Genomic DNA, 9,455 nt, shown 5'->3' with positions numbered 1-9,455 from the left:
TGGACTAAGGAGCTGAACAGAGAGTTCTCAAAAGAAGAAGTAAAGATGGCTATGACACATATTAAAAGATGTTCAACATTACTAACAATTATGGAAATGCAAATTAAAACCACTTTAAGATTTCATCATACCCCAGTCAGACTGGCTAAGATCAAGAGTATAAATGATACCAAATGTTGGACAGGATGTGAGGAAAGGGGAAGGCTCATCCACTGCTGGTGGGGCTGCAAACTGGTTCAACCCCTATGGAAAGCAGTGTGGAGAACTCTTTAAAAACTACAAATGAACCTACTATTTGACCCAGTTATACCATTCCTTGGCATATACCCAAAGAACTCATCCTTTTGCAGAGACACATGTACATCCATGTTTGTTGCTGCTCTTTTCACAATAGCTAAGAGATAGAAGCAACTTAAGCATCCCTCAGTTGACAAGTGGATAATGAAAATGTGGTTCATTTATATGATAGAGTTTTACTCAGCAGTAAATAAAGATGAAATCATGAAATTTGCAGATAAGTGGATGGAAGTAGACACTGTTATAGTAAGTGAAGTAACACAGACTCAGAAAAAAAATTGACATATGTTCTCCCTTATATGTGTATTCTAGAACCAAACCCTCATAAGTGAGTATGTATCCAGAAGACGTAACTACAGGAACCAGGATAATGGAAAGGAAACAGGGAGGTAAAGGAAAAGAAAGAACCTGAAAGAGAAGAACAGTAGGAAACAGGCATTAATAAGGGAGATATGGATAAAAATTGGCTTAGTTTAAGGGGAGTGGGGGAGGAAAGGTTATATAAGGAACCTAGGGGTTAAAGGGAAAGAAGGAGCTCAGGAGAGGTAGGACCATAGGAGTAGAGTATTATTAAGGAAGAAGGGGAAAATGCGGGCACCTTAATTGGGGAAACCATGATGGAGGGGTGAGACAATGAGAGAGGTAAATAATGCCTAGCTAGTTTTAAAAGCCTGAGGGAACCATGTTACTCCAACAACCTACTGACAAATTATACATAGCAGATCAAGAAATATATGTTAGGTAAGGTTTATGTGAGAACAGTTGGCCTTTCCCCAAGATTTATCTACATGGCACACAGTAATTAAAAGTACCAGACTGGTGGAACTAACCTTCTTGGATGTTTAACAGACATACTTTGAGGCCTATAATAATTTGGTCACAGGGACATAATGGACAGTTTTTGCTCTTTGCCCTCCTAGACCTCGACTAGTTCCAGGGGACTATGAGCATCTCTCAAAATGTCCTGTAATTGTGTTGGGTCACCTCTCCTCTTGATCAAGGAGGCCGAGGAGACCCCACGAGATGGACTTGTACCAGTGTCCAGTCTACAAAGAGGATGGTCAACACAGAGGAATCATTTCCTCCATGGTTCCAAGCGAAGCCAGCCTTGGTCGAGCAGGACCTTTGACTTATCTTCACATAGGTGGAACTGGTAAAGAAAGGATCCAGGGGCTCCTCCCAAGCCCATGTGACCCCTGAGGAACAGATCCTCAAATGACCTTAAGAGTAAAAGTAAATTGGTTTATCCAGGACTGCATGGTAGACTTACCCCCAGAGAGGCCTGAGGGCGGGAGAGTCCCAATATAATTTTTAAGAGTCCATATGTATAGTTAAAGGCTGCTTAACAAGCAACAATGCCAGATAGGAGATACTTTCTTTTGAGTTGTTAGCCAGGGTGGCCCAAGGGACTCCCATTTAGTAACCCAGCATAGAACTGGGAAAATGAATAGCAGACCCCAATCTTATCTAAAGGAATATTGACAGTTGATTGCTGCTAGATGAGGAACAGCTGACCTTCCTAAAACAAAGACCCCTGGATAGTTTGACTAGATTTACTAGCAGGGCAAGTAGTGGGGAATGGCTGGGGGTGCTGACAATACAACAGATAGTAGCAGGGATATCAGAGTATAAGGGCTCTAGTTGGAGGAGGGAGGCTATGGGAGGGTGCCATCTGGGAAGTGGGTGTATAGTTGAATAAGATAGTTTGGGATATTCTGTGTGATATACACACACACAAATGAACAAATTTTTAAAAATGTATTATATTTGAGGAGGAAGCATGGAAATTTATGTCATATTAATTAGTAGAGGTGATACACATCACCATTGAAATCTACCCAATGACTTTATAGACATACACAGCCGCCAAGAATCCAAGTGCAACTGATTATGACTCATAATAAACAGATACATACAGATTAGAGATGCGTGTGGCTCCCTCTCGGTGTTAGTAGCAAAAACCATGAGTCTTTTTGCAAGGAACAATATATTCTAAAATGAAATGGAGATCTTTTTTAAAGGTTAAAACTCATTCAATTTTATGTCTTACAGGGCTTATACTGAGTTCAATATTGTAAACTGTATTAATTCAACTGTGAACCTAGAAACTTACAGCCACTTGTGAAAGAGATGTACTCTTGCTCTGGAGTGTGTTACTGAATATGTTAAAGCTGTAATGAAATGCTTCTTCTAATCAGGTAGTTATTAAAAATTTTTTAAAAATTTGCTTCATGTTAAATAGTAGAGGTGATAAACATTACCAGTGAAATCTCCCTGATGACTTTATATCCATACTCAGGTACTAAGGACCTGAGCATAACCGACTGTGACTAGTAATAATCAGATACATAGAGATTAAAGACACGTGTAAATATGTAAGTGGCATTAAAAATGTAAGAAACAGCATATCTTAAAATGAAATGGAGATCTTCTTTAAAGGGTAAAAACTCATTCAATTTTATGTCTTACCGGGTTTATACTGAGTTCAATATTGTATGACTGTATTAATTCAACTGTGAACCTAAAAATCTACAGCCATCTTTGAAAGAGATGTATCCTTGCTTTGGAATATGTTACTGAATATGTTAAAACTGTAATGAAATGCTTCTTCTAAAAACAAATATCTTGCTTATTGGTGGCACCCTTAAAAAGCGCTTTAAGTTTGGAGCTGGAGAGATGGCTCAGAGGTTAAGAACACTGGTTGCTCTTGCAGAAGACCCGGGTTCAAATCCCAACACCCACATGGCAGCTAAGAACTGTCTGTAACTCCAGTTCCAGGGGATCTGACAGTGTCTTCTGTCCTCCGCAGGCATTGCACAACATGGGTGCACTTACCTACATGCAGGCAATACTCTCATACACATAAAATAAAATAAAAAAATAAATAAGTGTTTAAAATAGTGCTTTAAGTGGCAAAATATTCTATCTTATAATTCTTTGTGGTTAATGGAAATTTTTGGCTTTGTGTCCATTCTTATATTACACAACATCTTTGTAGATAGCTGATTTATTAGCCCCAGAGTGAACAAATTTATTTGTGGAACACTAAGAGTACTAGATAGAAGTAAATCCTGGGCTGATGAGATGGCTCTATGACTAAAGGTGCCTCCTGCCAAGCCTGACAATCTAAATTCAGTCCCTGGAACCCTCATAGTAGAAGGAAATAACTGACTCCCACCAACTGTCCTCTTGCTCTCCACAAGTGCTCCATGGCATGTGCCCCTGAGTATATATATACACATAACTCGATCAAGCAATCAATCTAATAAAAAGAATTGAAAAGTAAATCTCGTAGATGCTGCTTATAAATTCAATAGGAAGATCAAATGAGCTGGCTGTGTGCAGATGGCAGAATAGTTTCTACTCTCCATTATTAGGCTTGGGCTGTCCTATGTGTGGAACATCCTCTGTGGCCAAATAGGTTATCCCATTTTCTTGGGAACTGAGTTTTAGAACTCCATCTGTATTTAGAATATACTGTTTACATCCTCTTATAAAGAAGTGTCCTGGGCTATTTTCTCTCTTTTTAAAATTTTTAATTCTTTATAATTTTTTTCTTTTCTTTTTTCAATAACAGTTTCATCAGTTTTTAAATAAATTTTTAAAAGATATTTTATTTTTAAAAACTGTGCATGTTCATGTGAGAGTGTGTGTGTGTGTGTGTATGTGTGTGTGTGTGAATGTGTGTATGCAGGTGCATGTGTGTGTAGGTGTGCATGCATGGAGACCAGAGGGTAACCTCTGGTGTCCATCTTTAAAAATTATATATATTTGTGTACATGCATGTATGTGTGTGGGTGCACATGTGCTATGGTGTACACATAGAGGTCAGAGAACAACTTGCAGGAGTTAGTTCTCGCCTTCCATCATATTGGTCCCAGGATAGAACTCAGGTTATCAGGCTTGGCAGCAAGTGCCTCTATGTGCTTTGACATCTCACAGGCTGTACCTTGTTATTTGAGGCAGGGTCTCTCAGTGCATTTCCTCTTGACTTTAAATATTAGAGTAAAATTTTTTTTTCTATCTTGGAGATTAAACCTAGGGAAGTGCTATACTGCTGAACCATATTCCTGGTCCTTCTATTTAGTGAGACAAGTGAGGCAAGGTCTCATTAAGCTGCCCAGCTGGCCTTGAACTTGTGATCCTCCTGCTCCAGTATCCTGGGTTAGATAGTATTATAGGGTTTTCCCTAGGCCTGGCTTCATCATAGTGCTTCTCTTTTTTTTGAGACAGGGTCTTACTGTGTAACCCTGACTGACCTGGAACTTGCTACGTACCAGGCTCGCCTCAAACTCACAGAGTTCTTCTTGCCTCTGCTTCCCAAGTGCTGGTACTAAAAGCATGTATCACCATTCCTGACTTCATTGAAGTAACTTACAACTCTGTTACAGTTTTTAATTTATTTTCTTCACCATACTAGGGATGATAGATTTTGAAGAACTTTTATGGCCTACATATTGTGGAAAGAATATATTTTTCATAAGTACATGTCCCTCATAGATGTTATAAAAGTGCAGAGTCCTTTTAATTTTGTTTCCTGTAATTTGTGATAAGTTTTCATAAGTATACTTAAAAATTATTAATAAAGTGGTTTATGAACATCTAAGGCAAGAAGTTCCAATTCTTCAATGGTTCTGTGAGTTCACTAGAACCAAATTATATCAGGCTCATTTCATTTCTTAGAGGGGTTGGTAGACTGGCAGATCACAAAAATGTAATAAGCAGAGCTAAGCCAAAATTCATTGGGCCATATGACCACATTTCATGGTAGTTTTGAAGGACAGATGGAAAAATAATAGACCTTATTAGTATAATTAAGTGAGCTGATATTAATGAATCAATGGAGGAAGCTTTCCATTATGCCCTAGGGTTTTCTTTGGAACTCTTGATCAGTATTTTCTTTAATTTTTTAGAATTTCATGTATGGCTACTGTATTTATATGATTTCTGTCCCTCCTTCTCCCCCCTCCAACTCCTTCCATGTCACCCCACTGCTCTCATTCATGAACCCCTTCTTTATTATTATTGTTATGCAACCTACTGACTGTGTTTAGTCCTGCATATATGTATGTGTGTTTAAGGCTGACCACTTGGTATTGGTAGCCTACTATGGGGCTCATTCCTGAAGAAAACTGATTCTCCCTGTCAGCAGCCATTGATTGCCTATAGCTCTTCATCTAGAGGGGAGGCCTTGTGAAATTTCCTGCATCCACATTGCTATGTTGACTAGAGGTGTTATCATGTGGGTCTTGTTTAGACAACCACATTGTGAGATTTCATTGTGTAGCCTTCCTGTCTTGTCTAGAAGACACTGTCTTGCCACAGATGTCTTGGTCCTCTGGCTCTTACAATCTTTCCACTCCTTTCTTCATGATATTCCCTGAGGCTTGGGTGTAGGGGTTGTTATAGATGTGTCGATTGGTTATTGAGGCTGGATACCCCATGGTCACTTAATCTCTGCATTTTGACCAGTTGTGGATCTCTGTAATAGTCTCCATCTACTGCAAAAACAAGCTTCTTTGATGAAGGGTGAAAGCTACACTTACTTGTGGGTTTAAGCATAAGTATTTAGAATACAGTAAGAAATGATATTGACTTAGGAAAATGGCAGTGCTAGTTCTTTTCTAAGTCTGCATCCTCTTTGGGTAGTTGGCTAGGTCTCATCAGCATATTTCATAATTCTTCAAATGATCCTTCAATAGAAGGCATGCTTATTGATTTTTGTGAATGACTTAAGTGTGGAAAGGGTATGAATACATTTGATGACATAAAGTGATAATGGAAAAGATCACCACAGACAAGAACAGGCCTAACTTAATATAGCAATAAGGAAACTTAAGACTAAGGCCTTCCTTGTGCATGAAGGAAACAGAAAACTCTGTTGGGGTGGGGGTGATCAGATGAGAGAGACTTGTACACGTGTGGGTAGGTGTGCACCATGGCACACTGGAAGTCAGAGACTAACTTTCAGGAGTTGGTTCTCACCTTCACCTTGATGAGGCAGGATCTCTCATTTCTGCTGCTGTGTTGAGTACTCTGGGGGAGCTGAGCATCAAGCTGATTGGCTGTCTCTGCTTCCCATCTCACCACAGAAGTGCTGGGATTAGAGATGTTCATCATTGCTTCCAGCTTTTTAGGCGGGTTCCAGAAATCTAGTGTTTTTACCAGTGGAACCATTTCCCTGTGTTCATCAGTCCAATTTTGATCTTAGGTAGGCTGTGTTACCGAAGTCTAATAACAAGTTGGAAAGTGATATTCCTACTCTATTGCACAGCTTCCAAATTATAAGCATTCAGTCTCAAGTACAAGGTGCCCTTGAGGAGAACAAGAACTGTTGAGAGTCAAAGAATTGTATTAAGAAAGAATGTCAAAGCATTCGGTGTTTTAATTCTATTGGAAAGTTGCAGTTTTGCCTTCCATATGTAGGGTTTTTTCCTCCACTGTTTTGTTATAGGGTAGGTTTGTCTTGAGCATAGCCAGTTACCATAGAGCCTTTATTGAATAGTCTATTTCTTCCTTCAATGTGTAGAGCCACTGTACAATTCAGATTTCTGTACAAGTGCTTGATTGTTTGAATTATCCCTCTGTTCTATTGATTTGTCTGTTCTTGTGCTAGAATCACTCCATTTTAATTATTTTGCCACTTTCTTTATGATTCCTTACTAATCTTTGCTAATTTTAGAATGATCGTATCAAGCTCCATGAAAATTCAGTTAAATTTTATTGTTGATTTTTTTTTTTTGTCTTTTTGAGACAGGGTCTCCCTGTAGCCCTAGCTGTCCTGGAACTCACTATGTAGACCAGGCTGGCCTTGAACTCACAAAGATCTGCCTGCCTCTGCCTCCCAAGTGCTGGGATTAAAGGTGTGCACCACCATGCCCAGCTTATTGTTGATTTTTTAATGGTAATTTGAGAATTGACATGATTATTCTATCATGTTTCCCTATTTATGAACACTGTATCTCTTAACTTCTTTAGTGTAAATTTTTTCAATAAAATCCTATACTTTTCTCTGACAGGGACTTATACATATTCTGTTGGATTTTTTTTCTGTTACCCTGTAGTATTTATAGCTATCATGATTGGTTTATTATTTATTTATTTATTTATTTATTTATTTATTTAGTGGTAGTATGGGTTGTACCTAGGACCCTAGCTAATACCCCAGCCATTTAATTTTTGAGTCAGGGTCTCACTAAATTGCTCAGGCTGGTTTGAACCTCTTCTTCTGCCTCCTAAGTGCTGGATTATAGGTGTGTTGCCATGCTCACCTCTCTCTTGGATTTTTAAAAATAATATTAATGACAATATACAAATAATGAGAGTTTTGATATTTCCTTTTAATTCATATGCCTTGTGTTTTTTCCTACTCTGTTTTACCAGGGACCTTTAAGACAATGCTGACCCTGTAGCAGTAGTAGACATCTTTATTATGCTTTTTGCTATTTCCCTTTGTCCTTTTAGTTCCTTATTTACAGGGCTTGAAAAATGGTACTTATATTGTTATTCAGTTTTAGTAGTTGTTAATATTTTTGTTTTATTACCTGGGAATTATTTTTTAGTACATTATTTTCTAAATTTGTGGTGGCTTTTATTTTTTATTATTGATTCCTAATTATTTGCAGTGTACATAAAGAATGGTCGGTATGTTTAATCTTACAGATTAGTTGATGCTCCCTTGAGAGCTAGTCTATAGTAAATTTCTATAATGTCTCATATGTACTTAAAAAAAAACAGTGCATGTTCTTTGTTTATTAAAGGACTTTGATCACTTCTCGACCTTTTGGCTGAGATCAAGTGTATTAAAGGACTTTGTATCTATCTATAGGTACCTTTACATAGACATACATATGTGTATATAGAGTTGTGCTGCCTAATAACTTCTTGGTTATTGATAGTGATCTCGTAAGTTGATAATACAGTTGAGAAATTTTTATTCCCTAGTGATATGTTGACATAACATCATAGGGAGAGACATTATTCATGTTTGTGGTGATGCTGCCACAAACAAATCTGGCTGCTGATTATAGGAAAGTGTAGTACTTACATTCATGTACAGTTCATATTACTTGATAATAAATGGCTGTCTCACTCGCCTGTTTTGTCTGTACTATACTTTTTGACATTATTTTCAAGTGTACTCCTTATTAAAACAAAGTTCACTGTGAGGCATTGTGCCACACTGCACTATCAGCAGCCTCTTACATCTTGTATTTGCAGCTCTCTTTTAATATTTCATTTATTATATTTTATTATTTTAATTTTATGTGTATGAATATATCACCCACATGTGTGCAAGTGCACCTGTGCCATGCAGTGCCCATGGAGGTCAGAAGAGGTCATTAGATCCCCTGGAACTGGAGTTATGGATGGTTGTTAGCCACCATGTGGGTGCTGGGAACTGAACTGGGTCCTCTGCAAGAATAGCTAGTGCTCTTAACCGCTGAGCCATCTCTCCAGCCCCTTATAGTATCTCTTGATTGCATCATTTTCTCTGTGCTTGGTTTACTTTCATGTTGTTTTTGCTCATCATGGCCCTAAAGAGTACAGGATCCACTGTTGACATCGGCAGTAAGAGGCCATGCTGAGTGATTGACGTGGCAAAGAAATTTGAAGTGATTCAGGACCACAACAGTGGAAAATCAGTGATAGTTATTGCTCACTAGTCAGGCATGTCCCGTTGTACTCTCCCTTGATTCTGGAGTTTGCTTATTGATAATGCTCCTGCATATCTTCCTTTTATTGGTGAACTTCATCCCAATATCAAAGTGATGGTTCTCCTCCAACACCGTCTCTTTGATACAACCAAATGGCAAGGTGTTATAGCAGCTTTTAAGACCTGCTACCTGAGGAGGACTGTTACCTAGGCTGTTTCTGCAACTGAGAAGACTGCAGAGAAGATACTGCAGTACTGGAAAGACTAGAATGTGTGACTGCATTAAGGACTAGTTTGTTGCTGGAGAGACATCACCAGGAAGTGTATAAATGACGTCTGGAATAAGACACTTGAAGTTCACCCATAATTTCAGAGAACTTGGAGCATTAAGAAGGTGGGCAAAATCAAGGCTGTGGTTGGGATAGCAGACAGCTTTAATCTGGCTGTGGGTGAGGGAGGCACTGAGGAGTTGTGGAGGTGGTTTCTAACGAATTGACTCATG

General features: G+C 38.6%; 1 protein-coding gene across 3 annotated transcripts in view; it reads left to right on the top strand.

Moving 5' to 3' along the window:
• Nucleotides 1–9,455, top strand: part of Frmd5 (FERM domain containing 5) — a 370,855-nt gene that overhangs the window by 77,523 nt on the left and 283,877 nt on the right. The gene's annotated exons all lie outside the window — the stretch shown is intronic.

The sequence above is a fragment of the Nannospalax galili genome, unplaced genomic scaffold (assembly GCF_000622305.1).
Source record: "Nannospalax galili isolate Female #2095 unplaced genomic scaffold, S.galili_v1.0 scaffold732, whole genome shotgun sequence".
In the NCBI taxonomy this organism is placed as follows: domain Eukaryota; kingdom Metazoa; phylum Chordata; class Mammalia; order Rodentia; family Spalacidae; genus Nannospalax; species Nannospalax galili.
The sequence above is the reverse complement of the archived record's forward strand: the minus strand, read 5'-3'. Positions and strand labels throughout refer to the sequence as shown.